Source organism: Podarcis erhardii (genome assembly GCF_964252035.2).
Source record: "Podarcis erhardii genome assembly, chromosome: 9".
NCBI classification, from domain to species: domain Eukaryota; kingdom Metazoa; phylum Chordata; class Lepidosauria; order Squamata; family Lacertidae; genus Podarcis; species Podarcis erhardii.
Window position 1 is genome coordinate 69,038,653 of NC_138512.1, and position 16,780 is coordinate 69,055,432.

Sequence of the window (16,780 nt, forward strand, 5' to 3'; positions counted from 1 at the left end):
CTCTGGGACCTGGTTGATGAAGGAAATGTTACTGCCTCCTCAGTGGTGTGCAGGACAGGTGGTGTAATCTCCTCTGCTGGAGAAGCAGGGCTGAGCTGTTGATGTGATAGGTAAAGTGGGTGAACAAGTCTTTGGCGACCCCAGGTAAAGTAAAGGTAAAGGGACCCCTGACCATTAGGTCCAGTCGTGACCGACTCTGGGGTTGCAGCGCTCATCTCGCTTTATTGGCGGAGGGAGCCGGCGTACAGCTTCCGGGTCATGTGGCCAGCATGACTAAGCTGCTTCTGGCAAACCGGAGCAGCCCACAGAAACTCCGTTTACCTTCCTGCCAGAGTGGTACCTATTTCTCTACTTGCACTTTGACGTGTTTTTGAACCGCTAGGTTGGCACGAGCAGGGACCAAGGAACAGGAGCTCACCCCGTCATGGGGATTCAAACCACTGACCATCTGATCGGCAAGTCCAGAGATGGAAGCAAAACTAGCACCTCGCACTGCAGGGTCTGGTAGAGAGATGGGACAAGGTGAGGGAAATTGCTCCCACTAGGATCCTCTTCCTTGGGCTCTCCTGACCCAGATCCATGATGATGATGATGATGATGATGATGATGATGATAATTTATTATTTATACCCCACCCATCTGACTGGGCTTCCCCAGCCACTCTGGGCGGCTTCCAACAAAGTATTAAAATACAGCTGTCTGTTAAACATTAAAAGCTTCCCTAAACAGGGCTGCCTTCAGATGGCTTCTAAAAGTCTGGTAGTTGTTCTTCTCTTTGACATCTGGTGGGAGGGCATTCCACAGGGCGGGCTCCACTGCCAAGAAGGCCCTCTGCCTGCTTCCCTGTAACTTGGCTTCTCACAGTGAGGGAACCGCCAGAAGGCCCTCGGTGCTGGACCTCAGTGTCCAGGGAGAACGATGGGGGTGGAGAGACTTCCCTAGCCCACTGGATGGCTCCCTAGGGTCTTCTGGCCCAGCCAGCACCCCCACCAGGTCTCACGACACAGAGGCTTTTTATAGCCAACGAATGAGTTTGTGATAGAGGTGAGATTTGAACTGGCTATGTGATGACTGCCATTCTGTTTCTACACCATACCAGCTCTTACGAGTGACATTTATATGAATGGGGACCTTCAGATCCAAAGAGCACAGAGCAGAAGTCAGTTTCCACCACGTCAAAGTCACCTCCCTCCTCAGCACACCTTGAGAAATGTTCATGTTCATGAACATTGCCTTTCAAGTGATTAACAACATGGCTTTCAAGTGATTCTTCCAGCCCTCATTGGTGTCATCCGATTGGCTACATTGGATTGTTATATCACCCCATTCACTATGAAATCCCAAACTTGGTGGAATTACCCATGGTGAGATTCACCAATGTGACACAATTCGGGAGGCACCACCCTGCTCTCAGTTTCCTTTAGTGATGGAATCACGTAGCCAAATTTGCTTGATTACATAGCATCTTGAGACCACTATTCATTTCAGGAAGAAGAAGAAGAAGAAGAAGAAGAAGAAGAAGAAGAAGAAGAAGAGGAGGAGTTTGGATTTGATATCCTGCCTTTCACTCCCTTTAAGGAGTCTCAAAGCGGCTAACATTCTCCTTTCCCTTCCTCCCCCACAACAAACACTCTGTGAGGTGAGTGGGGCTGAGAGACTTCAAAGAAGTGTGACTGGCCCAAGGTCACCCAGCAGCTGCATGTGGAGGAGCGGAGACGCGAACCCGGTTCCCCAGATTAGGAGACTACCGCTCTTAACCACTACACCACACTGGCTCTCCCTGGTTGACTGGGATCTCCTGTTTAACTGAACCAGGAATGAAAAAGCAGCAGCTGAAGCAGCAGCTGGGGCACAGACTGGCATACTGAGAAAAGAGGCATATTATTCACACAATTTAAGGGTCTTTAAAACTGGGCCAAAGGTGGAGTCTTTTTGGAGCCTGGATGAAAAAGGAACAAGACCACCACTCCAAATAACTGCAAGTTTAATAGCAGTGGCAGCTATAAAGGGGCTATACTGGGTGGCAGGCAATGCTATTTTTCCTCCTGATTCCCTGAGAAAAACACTACTTATTGTTTCCTGATGAATTGTGAGTAATAAAAATGGTGGCTATGAGCTAGTGGACATCAAGAAAAGGTGTGCTATCAATGGCAAGACCTCTCTTCTTTTGCTTCTGCCCTGGTTGTCGAAAACATCCCTTACCTTTCCACTAGCTGTGAATGGGGCAACAACATTTGGGAGGTTTTTTTTGGGGGGGTTACATTACAGGTAAGCCCCAGGTTTTCATTTTTCTAACTCTACCAAAATTCCTATTTTCAACTGCAAAACCCCCTAGAAAATGTTCGGTCCAGATGTGGAACAAACTACCACATCTGGACATTCAAAAAACAACACCAGCAATGACCACCGTGTGATTTACAGAAAAGAAGAGTCCTAAAGTAATAATACAGGATAATCAGAGATGAGTTCCCTCTTCCTTTTCCAACATGGAAGTGTTGAATATTACCTGAAAGAGAAGGAGGAGAGAGCTGAACAGACCTTTACAACAGAATGGGCATCTGCCAAGACAAAAATACCCAGTGAGCTTATGGCGTTGGCACAGTGACAGTATAAGCAAGCTGTCTTTGCAAATGATTTTGCAATTGATCCATTGCAAGGCTGGAGCCTGGATTATGTACACGCTGTAGAGCCTTGGGGTGGGGTGAGGGTCACATTTCAGAAGCAACCACCTGAACGTTTGCCACGTAGATGGCGGGACTGGCAAAGGAAAAATCCTCCCAAACCTTTTTACAAAATAAAAATAAAAATAAAAGTAAGGTGTGCAAATGCCTTGGAACGGAGTTTTGGGCTGTGTGCCTGCCATTTCATCCTTTCTCCCTCCCTCCCCCCTTTTCTTCTCTCTCTCTCTCTCTTTCCCCTGTTCATCCGACTGGCATTTGCTAACCCGCAAGCTGCTGTTTCCCTTCCCAATGAAGCTCCGATGGGTGGAGGGCCAAGAAAAATTAGCCCAAATGATGAATGCAATCTTGACAGAAAATATGCTTTTTAGCAGAGACCGCATGTTGCCAACAGGCAATTAGAAGAAAAATTTGGAGATTTCATTGGATCTAAAGTCTGCAAAACAAGAAACCATGTACCTGATACTCTTCAGGACATCTGCATTAGCCACAATATTTTTGTGCCGAGGAATAAGAACAGTACACCATTTTAAAGCAGGGGAAGTTACTTCTACAACTGTCTGTGCTACTAATCTTTAACATCCATGTTAATAACAATGTGCGTGCCCCCAGCCAATCCCCACCTGCCTACATTCTTACAACCAATCCAGGAGGTAGAATGGCCTGTCAGCCTCCTTCTCCTCAGCCTCAGTTGTTGGCACTGCAGAAAACAATAGAGAGGAGGACGGTGTGATGGCCTGGGACTTGGACTTGGACTCGGAACCAGAGGAGACTCAGTCTGCACCAGATCCTTTGCCTCAGGCATCATCTGAACCAAGTCTGGGGCTTGATACTGAAGAGTCCCAGTCTGCACAGGTTCCCCTGCAAGAAGCACCAGCTGGGACGAGTCAGGGGCCTGAGCCTGCCCTGGCTCCAGATGCGGGGATTACCTCGTTGCCTTCAGCTGGGCCATCACTTACAGCTGCTCTACTACCGGCTGGGTCAGGGGAGGCTGAGGCGGCCCCTGGGTCTAGTAACCCACTGATGTCTCCCGAGCTGCAGAGACTAAGGTCTGAGAGAAGGAGAGACCTGAGTCCTCGCAGGAGGAGTGCTCACCTTCGGAAGAAACAGGGAGGTGAGCCGCCAGGGGATCAGGACCGGCCGTTACCCCGACAAAGATAAAAGGCTGATGGACCCCGCCCCAGGTTGCGGGAGCAGCACTGCTGTATGCCAGATCCTGTACCTGTCCTTGCCCTTGCCTGGTTTCCTGCCTTGGCCCTGTCGGACTGACTCCTAGCGGAACCTCCAGATTCTGGACCGGTCCTGGACCACATTTCAAGGGTTACTCCTGGGCCTAGAACAGACGGACACAGACTGGAATTTGTTGGCTCTGTCTGTCATTAGCTCTGGCTCCAACTGCCACCCCTGATGCATCTGGTGTCCAGGGTGTGTGGTGGACCCAGGTGAGTTTGGGCTTCTCCTGCTCCATCAGAGCAGCTCCCCTGCTGCTTCAGGTAACATCCACATTAGGCCTCACTTTCCCATGCCAACTCTCTCTTTGCTTTCCGAAGCCCATCGTTGTGACACACCAGGGAAAGAGAAAGCAGCCCAGCCTTTCTGATGCATGACCACTACTGTCAAAAGCAATGATTTCAAACCCCCGTCGGTAGGTGTATGCTTTCAAGGGCATGTGGCTAAGAACCTGTGCTCTAAACAAGTGGCTGGCTAGATTCCCCTGACACCATCACCTGATGTGACATTTGCACTCGGTCCATAAGCAGAAGAATTCACCTGGCGCAGGGTGGCCCAATTACCGCTAAAGACCTTGTCTCTTTGATCCCCGGGACTCTGCCAATTCCCTCCCATGCAGCTTCCATTTAAGAGTATTACAGCAGAATCAATCACTTGTCCAAAGGGAGCAGCGTGTTGAGATTTCCTGTCGGGGAAAAAGAAGCTTCTCTGCAGGCAGCATGTCAGGCTTTGTCTGAAGGACTGGAACTGACAAAGAGCCAGTCTCTATTGGCCATCAATTACTTCGAGCTAAAATGGCAACCTACTTTCATGAGGAGGGCAGCCCTGGGCACCTCGAAGCATCCTCAGCCGACTCTGCGGGATCCAGGCGGAAAGCAGCATGAGCCAATCCCTGTCCACCTGGGGGATTGCTCTCAGAAACCTCAGCCTCTCATGGGACGTCAAATGGGAATGAAGTCAGGCAAAGGCTCTCCGCTCTTTGCTTTGAAAAACAGGAGCACTTGCCTTAAAAACCACCTCTCTTTCGAAATAAAGAAAGGCACTCAATGGCAGTGCCTTTTTTCAGTCTCAGTTCAGAGGTGAGTTCCATCCAGAGCAGAAACAAGGAATGAATACAGTGGTATCTCTGGTTGTGAACGGGATCCGTTCCAGAGGCCCGTTCGCAACATGAAAAGAATGCAACGCACAGCGGAGTATTTGCGGGTTGCGATTTGCCGCTTCTCTGCATGCGCATGATGTCATTTTGCACTTCTGCGCATGTGCGAGCAGCGAAACCTGGAAGTAACCCTTTCCGGTACATTGGTACCTCAGGTTAAGTACTTAATTCATTCTGAAGGTCCGTTCTTAACCTGAAACTGTTCTTAACCTGAAGCACCACTTTAGCTAATGAGGCCTCCCACTGCCGTCACGCCACCAGAGCACGATTTCTGTTCTTATCCTGAAGCAAAGTTCTTAACCCGAGGTACTGTTTCTGGGTTAGGGGAGTCTGTAACCTGAAGTGTATGTAACCTGAAGCGCCTGTAACTCAAGGTACCACTATACTTCTGGGTCGCCGTGGGATGTATCCTGAAATAATGTAACATGAAGCAGACATAACATGAGGTATGACTGTATCACAAAGGAAGCTGGCTTCTTCTGAGTTAAGCCATTGCTCCATCTACCTAAGTCTACAATGACTGGTGGGAGCTCTCTCCAGGGTTTCGGACAAGGGTGTCTCCCAGCCCTGCCTGGAGATTGAAACTGGGACCATCTGCATGCAGAAGGCAGATGCTTTGCTACTGAGCAATGGCTCGTCCCTGACTTTGCTCATAGTGAATTGCCTTCCCACCATGGGTTACATGTCCACTTTTGGAATCTTTGGTTTAGTCCAATCAACGGTGATTCGTGCCAATAATAATAATAATAATAATAATAATAATAATAATAATAATAATAATAATTTATCTATACCCTGCCCATCTGGCTGGGCTTCTCCAGCCATTCTGGGTGGCTTCCAACAAAATATTAAAATACAGTTATGCATCAAACATTAAAAGCTTCCCTAAACAGGGCTGCCTTCAGATGTCTTCTAAAAGTCTGGTAGTTGTTGTTCTCTTTGACATCTGGTGGGAGGGCATTCCACAGGGCGGGTGCCACTACCGAGAAGGCCCTCTGCCTGGTTCCCTGTAACTTGGCTTCTCTCAGTGAGGGAACCGTCAGAAGGCTCTCGGCGCTGGACCTCAGTGTCCGGGTAGAACAATGGGGGTGGAGACGCTCCTTCAGCATCTTCCCTATGTGGAAGGCTGGAAAAGGCTAATGTAGAAAGCAGCTACGTCACAAGCCCAAGCAGTTCTATGAATCAAGCCTGAATTGTACAGAACACAACATTTAAGGCAGCTCCCTATGTTCCTCTGTACAGGCAGGCAAGCATCATCAGGAAAATAGTGCCTCCACATCAACAACTCTCACCCTGCACACTCCCAAGCATTTTTTTAGGCCAAAGACTAGGTGTACCATTGAAGGGATCACCTGCAAGCTGGGATATAAGAAGGCAAAATTTTCCGTTCTACTTGGGGTACTGCTGTAGTTCATCTTCTGCCTAAACCTGTCCACCCTGGCAAAAATCACATACTTTACATGTCATTACATTATTCCACCCCATTCGATGAAAAAGAAGCACAGTGCAAATGTGGGGAGGGATATCATCGATTGCCTATCGTTCTCAGACTGAAAGCAACAACACCACTGAATACCAATTCTGTTCACTGGAATAATTTCTGCTCTGAAGATGGGATTGATAATCAGGCACTGGCAATCTCCTCTCCTGTTTCCATTTTCATCAGAATCCCTACCTACAAGAATCTGGCCCCTAGAAGTCACTCAGGTGGTCCACTGAACCTCCAGGTCCCTTAATATTTGCCCCAGTAATTTCCTGCCACCACTTACTAAGCTGCAGAGAGCAGTAGGTCTCTCCCCCCAGATGCCTGAGTTTCTTAACTGTTCTTTTTTCTTGCTCGTTTTGGTTTGCCGTGGTTGCAGTCCAGACTGGATTTAAAAAACAAAACACCACCCCCCAAATCCGGCTGATGTGCTGTGGTCTGCACCAGACCAGTGTAGATCCTGTAGTCAGGGATGTTTGTGCATGGATGGTAATTACTGTCAAAATGCAAAGGGTTAGTGAACAGGGCCTGTGGGGAAAGCTGGAATGACACTCAGTACAAGACATCTTGCTAATAGGTCTGAGAGCAATTACTGTATGCTTTATAATCAAACCCTTAACCCCGTCACTCTCGGACTGAGCAGCCTGCTCTGGGTTTTTTCTACGGATTTGTCCACCCTTTCATACTTTATATGAACTGCATCCCAGAGAACGTACGAAAGTGAATGAAGTAGCCAATCTGTTCTCTCACTCAACACACCTGAGATAAACTCCATCATCATCAAAATTCATCATCTTATCTCAGGTCATGAGGCTAGTCTCACAGAATCTCTTGAGTTGGGGAGCTTTTACAGCAAAGTTAGCTGTGCTGAACTTCACAGGCTTAGCCACGCCAGACAGCAGATGTTTAATTTTGTCAAGTGGCAATTTACCCCAACAATTTCTTTAAACATTTTGCCTTTGGAATTTCATACAACTTACAGTTCCATAATAATAAAAGCATAGCAGGAAATCTAATTTGTCTGAGCTCCTAAATCTATAGCGTACTTAGAATAATGATGAATCCAGCCCTGATTCTAAGATACTGGATCAAACAAAATACCCATCTGACAGTTATATTCAACTGAACATTGAATTGACTTTCTGATAGTTTCTCAGACTTGGAACAAACAGAATCATTTCTCTAAACCGAATATCTTCAATTACAATACCACTCCTATTAAGTGTGTCATGATGGCAATTTCATTACTCCAAAAGTAACATTTATTAGCCTTATCATAATGTGTTGTGATTGCAGATCTAATGCTAATGGGGACAAGTTTAGCCTCTCTTCATTTTTGCTCCATTTAAAAATCTTAATGTAATGTTCATAATACATCACTTTTTCACTAGTCACAAAAGCTCAACACACACACACAGCTCAACTGGTGCGTATGAGCTCATTCTTAAATATTAATCTTTGGTTTGGTCTTTTCAAAACCCCACATTTTCCAAAGGTGATTAACGCTATGATGGGACAAGATAAAAGAAGAGACTTGCATATCATTTGCATGATTTAGGTCAGTTCTAATATCAATTACGTGACTAAAACAAAGATGAAGCATAATGATTATGAGCATTCCTTTTTGCGTTGAAATGTAACACTTTCTGTAGCGATCAAGAGATGCCACCATCATGTCACATACTTAAGATAACAGTTCTGTTTCTTCCTATATACATAAGAATGGAAGGCTGTCATCGTGCAGCCCCCATTGGAGGATTTGTAGTGCTGCATCACAATATTGAATTTCCATGGGCTGGAAAGGTAAAAAGCAAACTTGGTAGTTACATGGGGTGGAAAGGAGAAGCTCTATGGGGAGGATAGCAGGGAGGTTGTTGAATGGAGCAAACAGGGACATAGCCCCTAATCAAAGAAAATGCCCCCAGTCCCCAAATCACTTGCTACCAGATTTTCATAGACCTCTATAGTAAGACTTGGCAGACCAACACTGTTACAAAGATGTCTGCAAATGTGGCAGGAAGCCTGGCTACTTCAACCCTGCCATGTGGAATCCTTTGCAGACGACCTCAGTGCATGGAGACAGACAGTCAAGTCGTATAACCATGGCAGGGACCAGAGGAGAAATGACATAATACCAGTATACGCCACTCTGGGCGGCTTCCAACAAAATATTAAAATACAATAGTCTGTCAAACATTAAAGGCTTCCCTAAACAGGACTGCCTTCAGATGTCTTCTAAAAGTCTGGTAGTTGTTCTTCTCTTTGACATCTGGTGGGAGGGTGTTCCACAGGGCAGGTGCCACTACCGAGAAGGCCCTCTGCCTGGTTCTCTGTAACCTCACTTTTCACAGTGAGGGAACTGCCAGAAGGCCCTCAGCACTGGATCTCAGTGTCCGAGCTGAACGATGGGGGTGGAGACACTCCTTCAGGTATACTGGGCCAAGGCTGTTTAGGGCTTTAAAGGTCAGCACCAACACTTTGAATTGTGCTCGGAAACGCACTGGGAGCCAATGCAGGTCTCTCAGGACCAGTTTTATATGGTCCCAGCGGCCACTCCCAGTCACCAGTCTAGCTGCCACATTCTGGATTAATCTTTCTTTGAGCCTGATAGTCTACATTGCAGGTTACAAAGGTATACTGGACCGGGGCCGTTTAGGGCTTTAAAGGTCAGCACCAAAACTTTGAATTGTGCTTGGAAATGTTTGCCTTCTCATAAATTAAAGAAGTTCCATAGACAGCAAATCCCCTTCCCATTTATCTTCTTCTGCTTGATTGCATGTTGGTGTTGGCCTGGTAAACACCACTCTGCTAAATGGCTGTTTTCTGTGGTGAGCTGAACCACTTGACTGAGCTTTGTACATGCTCATTTTAGTACATGCACCCAGCAACAAGAGATAGGTTGTGCATGCGCATAGCTACCTTACACTGAGTCAGATCTCTGGTCCATCTTCCACAAGATGGTCTACACTGAAAGGCAACAACTCTCCAGGACATTAGATGGGGGTCTCTCCCAGACCGACCTGGAAATGTGGAGATTGAACCTGAGGCCTTCTGCCTGCAAATCAGATGCTCTACCACTGATCTACAGCTTCACAAAGGTGTTCTAGGAAGCAGTACCAGTTTTCTCAAAGAATTATGGGAGCTGTAGTTTGTTAAGCATGCTGTGAGTTGTTAGCAGAAACCTATTCCCCTCCCAGAGCTACAGTTCCCCAGAGTTCCCTGTTAAGAGGGATTGTTTGCTCAAGTTCTCTGGAAATTGTAGTGCTTTGAGAGGAACAAGAGTCTCCTAACAATTTTCAGCACCCTTAACAAACTACAGCTATCATAGTACTTTAAATGTGTTGTGTGAATGTGGCCTAAGTCTATTTCTAGTTCAGGTCACTTTCACATGTGTCCACCAATAAGTCTGTTCCATCTGCTCCTTCCTGTTTCTGCCTTAACCTGTGATTTATTTAGCAATTTTTTTCAATAGAAAAAAGCATCATAGATGGTCACATTTAAATGAATATTTACAATGCAGTTCCTCCCCCAAATGTGCATTTCTAGACATCTTGTCCCCCCCCCCAAATGCATGTAGGTTTCTATTTATATTTCCCCCTTCCAGTAAACAATTAAAAATGTATCTTGATATTTTCCTGAGCAGAGATCTGCACTGGAACATTTGGGAAAGGCAAAAGCTAGTGGATCACTAAGTTCTGATCCTCACCAAAGTTCTGGTCTGTGAGGTGCAGACCAGGTTGGTTCATATCAGAAATTTCAAAGATAGAAATCTCCAAGCATTCCCAGCCTAAAGGAAGGTTCAGCAGGCTATCATATAGAACAACAATATCTCCTACTGAAATTAGGATGTTGATTTGTAAATGAAGGCCTTGGAACACCCATGACCCCCCACGGCTGGCACCTCAGTGTTGTATCTCTTCATGAGTTACCATCTGGTATCTCAGAGTGTTTTTTAGATGATGCCACGTTTTTTCTCGTAAGAAGAGCTTTTTTTTCTGGGTCAAGGCACATCTTCAATGTATGGAAACAGACATAAGTGACTGACTTAAATAGTAATGCACAAAGGGAAAAGTGTTAATAGATATGACAAGTGTTATGATTAAAATTAATTTATAGCTCCACGCATAGAAAAGGGACAACCTCTCTTTCTCTTCCCCACCAATCTCCCCCTACTTCTGCCACATGGCATCTGCACTTGTAGCTACCCAGTTTCTTTCTTGAGTGATGGTATCACTGTTCTTGGTTGGGAATTAATTTCATAATGACATTTTCTTCCATGCTCAGACCAAAGATCTATCCAGTCCAGCAAGGTGCTTAGTTAATGGCCCACCAGATGCCTGTGGAAAGCTCATAGGCAAGACATATCACATGTTGGCCTTAAACACCTGGGTATCAGAGATCAGCTGACTCTAAACATGCAGATTCCATGCAGTTTCCATAGAGACTCTCCTCCCTGGAAGAGAGGGGAGTGGTTGTGGTTCGAGGACCCGACCCCCGCAATGTGAAATGAAGACACAAGGACACGTGATATAAGGTTAATGGGCAAGGAAAGGCCACAACTTTATTGGTTACAGCAGTGAAAAGGTATTGGCTTAGGCATTGGATCTCTAAAACAAGTGGGTTTATTCACCAGTGGTTCATCACCTGTTGATGCTAATCCAACTATAGGCTCACCCCTGATGTCACCGAGGGTCGTGCCATGGCCTCCCGCCAAGCAGGCATCGGACAGAATACACGACCGCCAGATTCCTTTAACGGAATACCCAAAAACTGAAGGCATAGGCGATGGCCACACCAATTATTTATACAGGGATAGCCAACAGAATGCCATCCAGATGTGGCCATTAACTCCAAGCAGCCTGGTCAATGGGATGATAGGAGTAATGGAATACAGTGGTACCTCTGGTTAAGGAATTAATTCATTCCGGAGGTCTGTTCTTAACCTGAAACTGTTCTTAACCTGAAGCACCACTTTAGCTAATGGGGCCCCCCGCTGCTGCTGTGCCGCCTCCGCACGATTTCTGTTCTCATCCTGAAGGAAAGCTCTCAACCTGAGGTACTATTTCTAGGTTAGCGGAGTCTGTAACCTGAAGCGTATGTAACCTGAAGTGTGTGTAACATGAGGTACCATAATAATAATAATAATAATAATAATAATAATAATAATAATAATATATTTAAACTAAATAGATCCAATACAAAAGAGACACAATCACTTCAAAATAAACAACTTATATCAAATAAAGCAACAATCCATTAGAATATAATAGTAACCAGTAAAATTAAATATCAGCAAATAATAATTAAACAATTTACACTTATCGGTTACAATAAAGTATTACTAAACTACAATCAATAAAAATAACAGCAAGTCACAATGCATAAAACACCACAAAACATACAAAAGCATGTGATGGGATGTAATACTTTTATTACAAATCCTGAAACTGTTAAACCCTGCTTTCCCTTCTGACATTTCAATCTCCCCTTTTCTCACACATTTCATCCAATGCCTCTTCCATTACCAATCCTTTCTGCAAAGAAAACATCTCTGTCTTTGTCCTCTTCTCCCAACTCTCTGCAAAGAATCCAGGAGCTGGAGCTGTTGCTAATGCTTAAGTGACCTTCTGCACCAGTAGTTCCATCAATGGAATCACAACATAGATTTCCCCCCCTTCATTTTAGCTTGCAAAGATCAATGAGAAAGCATTCTTCATCATCCTGTTGCTCGGTACATAAGCTGCAGAGAGGGAGAGAAGAGAGAAATTTAAGGGTATCTTAAAGTGGCAATATTTGGTGCATTAGAGCAAAAAGAGGAAATGCCAAGAGGGAAACAGATCGCCTCTGACCTTTAGCAAGAAAGTCATCGATTCCAGCAGGGTGTATAGACACCCTCACAGCCTCTTGACTGCTGAGCTGTATAGAAGACATTTGCTCAGTCTCTTGGGTCCAGAACTGCATAGTCAGTATAGAATAAATGGAGATCTGCAGTCCAAGAAACTGCTTGTTGTGTTAGGTCAGTATGGCAGCTGAGTGCCACTGCCATTGTAAGAGAACAAGAAAGAAAGAAAGAAGATTCCACCTAAACATTAGGAAGAACTTCCTGACAGTAAGAGCTGTTCGACAGTGGAATTTGCTGCCAAGGAGTGTGGTGGAGTCTCCTTCTTTGGAGGTCTTTAAGCAGAGGCTTGACAACCATATGTCAGGAGTGCTCTGATGGTGTTTCCTGCTTGGCAGGGGGTTGGACTCGATGGCCCTTGTGGTCTCTTCCAACTCTATGATTCTATGATTCTATGTGAATGAATTCTTCAACATGAACTTCGTTGGACTGGTCATATTGTGGCCATGCCTGATTATCGGCTTCCAAAGCTACTACTCTATTCCAAACTTAAAAATGGAAAGCGTAATGCTGGTGGTCAACAAAAGAGGTTCAAAGACTCCCTCAAGGCAATTTTTAAAAAATGTAGTATAAACACCAACAACTGGGAAACACTTGCCTGCGAGCGCTCCAGTTGGAGAACAGCCTTTACCAAAGGTGTCATGGGCTTTGAAGACATTCAAACTCAGGACACGAGGGAGAAATGTGCTAAGATAAAGTCACTCTTGGCAAATCCACACCATGATCAACTCCCACCCAGAAAGCAATGTCCCCACTGTGGAAGGACGTGTAGATCCAGAATTGGCCTCCACAGTCACTTACAGACTCATTGTTAAAACTGTGTTTATGGAGGACAATCTTACTCAGCTACGAGTGATCCCTCCCTCCCCCCCCAAAAAAAGAGTTCCGACACCTCTTTTTCTAGAAAAATAGTACTGAGTATGTGGTTCCATTGGCCTGATCCAGCAGAATCATAGATATACTTCTCTGGACCTTTTGTGAAGTTTGAATTCCACCCAGATTGACTTTTCCCCTTCCCTCAAACCAGCTGCACTGATCCTCAACATCCCGCCTTTTCTCTCAGCAATGGGAATGTTCATGAGCATTCTGTGACATCACAGCAGCTCAGCCAATGGCTGGGCGAAGAGGTAACTTTGCAGAAAGGCAACAAGTTCAGTGCAGTGAAATATCAGCAACCTTGGTTCATATGACCACATACATGAATCAAGTTTAACTGGAAATGACTTGTGGAAGCATTCCCATGTGAGAAAGTGATCTGCTGAGAAGATTCCTTCACAGTTACTTTGAGAGAGATGTGTGTGTGTGTGTGTGTGTGTGTGTGTGTGCGCGCGCGCGCGCTTTGTATATACCATCATGCCCTTAAAATATTGATTATTTGTCCAAATACAGCAAAGCATAAAATGGAAAATGTGTCTGAGATATTCTCCTGTTTGAATTCACTGGCAAAAACATCAGATTCAAACTCTGTTCTGAAGTAAAACCATTGATGACCACCATCTTACAACTGAATTTGACTCAAGATTTTCCTGTGGAGGGGGAGGAGGAAACACCCATTAAATTTGTGTAAAGGGAAAAGCCACCCTCCTCTGAAAGATCATAACATGTCAGAAAGCGAAGAATATTGTCATTCTACTAGGAAACAGCTGGGTGCTATCTCACATATTGCCTCATAACATGTTTTGTCCTTAGCTGCCTTTTGCTGTGATAAACCTTCTAGAAAAGACAAAAGAAATGGAACAAATCCCAGAGTTGTTCAACCATCAATTCCTCTCCCTAGGAAACTCTATGAACTATAGCTTTGTGAGGGCAATAGGGTTCTCTCAGCACTCTCTTAGAGCAGAAGATCAAGGCACCATCATGACCAGTGATGTTGCCACTCCCAGATCTCAGCACTCTTAAAAAACTACACTACCCAGGATGCTTTGGGGAAAGTCATGGCTGTTTAAATGTGGCATGGCATTGCTGTAAATGTATAGTGCAGAGGAGGCCTGGTATTCAGCTAAACGTTACTAAGAGAAAACCCACTGAAATGAGTGAACCTAACTTAGTCATGTCCAAAAATGTCAGTGGGGCTACCACAGGGGTAGGCAACCTAAGGCCCGGGGGCTGGATGTGGCCCAATTGCCTTCTCAATCCAGCCCACAGACACTCTGGGAATCAGTGTGTATTTACATGAGTCCAATGTGTCCTTTTATTTAAAATGCATCTCTGGGTTATTTGTGGGGCCTGCCTGGTGTTTTGACATGAGTAGAATGTGTGCTTTTATTTAAAATGCATCTCTGGGTTATTTGTGGGGCATAGGAATTCGTTCATTATTATTTTTTTCAAAATATAGTCCGGCCCACCACATGGTCTGAGGGACAGTGGACTGGCCCACAGCTGAAAAAGGTTGCTGACCCCTGGTCTACCTAGTTGAATACCACCCAAAATAAATTCCTCTTCTTTCCCTAGGATTTAAACATCAGGAATAACTTTCTGACGGTAGGAGCTTTTCGACAGTGGAATGGTCTCCCTCAGGAGGTTGCAGACTCTCCTTTATTGGAGCTTTTTAAGCAGAGTTTGGATGACCATCTGTCACAGATTCTATAGTGGAGATTCTTGCATTGCAGGCGGGTTGGCCTAGATGACCCTCGGGGTCCCTTCCAATTCTATGATTCTATGAGGGTGGGGGGATACATCTCACAGCTTCTCACAATGAAGCACCATGCAAAATAATAAAAACGATAGCCTCCCAAGATAAAACTTGATGCCCATTCTCAGTGTCATTTCATTCATTCTGCTTTGCTTAAAGTAGTTGTGGCATTTGCCCGTTTGTTTGAAAATGTCTGTACAGGGGGAGAGAAAGGGTTAATATGTAGACCAATAGGAAAGCCGGAGGCGGAGCCTACCTGTTTATAAAAGGGCTTAGCCCAAGGTTTGGGTGTGGGTAGTTGGTTGGTTTTAGTGGGTTGGTTGGTTGGGAAAGGCAGTTGGGAAAGCAGCTGGAAGGCAGTTGGAAACAGAGAAACAGTGCAGTTGGTTCTTGTGTGAGGGGAGGTAGAAGAGATAGAGACAGGATAAAATAAGACTAAGAAGGTAAAGAGTAACAACGTTTGGAATACAGTGGTACCTCGGGTTAAGTACTTAATTCGTTCTGGAGGTCCGTACTTAACCTGAAACTGTTCTTAACCTGAAGCACCACTTCAGCTAATGGGGCCTCCCACTGTCGCTGCGCCACTGCTGCGCAATTTCTGTTCTCATGCTGAAGCAAAGTTCTTAACCCGAGGTAATATTTCTGGGTTAGAGTCTGTAACCTGAAGTGTATGTAACCTGAAGCGTATGTAACCCGAGGTACCACTGTACAAGAAGGACACTGACAAACTGAGGTACCTCAGTTCAAGAAGGACACTGACAAACTGGAACTTGTCCAGAGGAGGGCAACCAAAATGGTCAAAGGCCTGTAAATGATGCCTTATGAGGAACGGCTAAGGGAGCTGGGCATGTTTAGCCTGGAGAAGAGGAGGTTAAGGGGTGATATGATAGCCATGTTCAAATATATAAAAGAATGTCACATAGAGGAGGGAGAAAGGTTGTTTTCTGCTGCTCCAGAGAAGCGGACACGGAGCAATGGTTCCAAACTACAAGAAAGAAGATTCCACCTAAACATTAGGAAGAACTTCCTGACAGTAAGAGCTGTTCAACAGTGGAATATGCTGCCAAGGAGTGTGGTGGAGTCTCCTTCTTTGGAGGTCTTTAAGCAGAGGCTTAACAACCATATGTCAGGAGTGCTCTGATGGTGTTTCCTGCTTGGCAGGGGGTTGGACTCGATGGCCCTTGTGGTCTCTTCCAACTCTACGATTCTATGATTCTATGTACAGTTAAAGTTTGTTTGTGTCTGCAATAAACTACACTCTTCTTTGTTAACTTGAGAACCTGACTGAGACTAAGTGATTTACTGAGGAGGACCTGGTTGGTGGCAGCAGATTAGTGGTGTACGGGTCCATAGTCCGTGAGAAGGCCGGGGGCTCCGTACGAACGCCACAGTGGTTTTCATTCTTTTGCATCTAAGGCTTGCGACGTAAAGGAAAGGCATTCTTTATTCTTTTAAACCCTTTTACCGTAGCTTGGAAGTATTTTATGCACCTGCACATGTTCCAGGTTTAGAACCCTCTTTTGCGAACAAAATGAGGTGATGCTTTGTCATTTTCTGGGCTGGGAAGGAAGACTGCCATGGAGGGATCTCTTGGTCAGCTCTGTGTAAAAGACCAGCCTTTGCCATCTGCAAACAGTTTGGGTTTACTGCGGTGTGCAATCAGCAGAGGGCTCTCTCGTCTCTGCCAGCCGTGAACACATCC

The 16,780-nt window shown here is 45.3% G+C and overlaps 2 long non-coding RNA genes across 2 annotated transcripts in view; both read left to right on the forward strand.

Moving 5' to 3' along the window:
• Positions 1 to 16,780, forward strand: part of LOC309350463 — a 597,274-nt gene that overhangs the window by 77,176 nt on the left and 503,318 nt on the right. The gene's annotated exons all lie outside the window — the stretch shown is intronic.
• On the forward strand, positions 14,602 to 16,357 carry LOC309350492. Its single transcript, XR_014160433.1, has 2 exons — positions 14,602 to 15,551; positions 16,310 to 16,357. It is a non-coding gene; the product is annotated as an uncharacterized lncRNA (long non-coding RNA).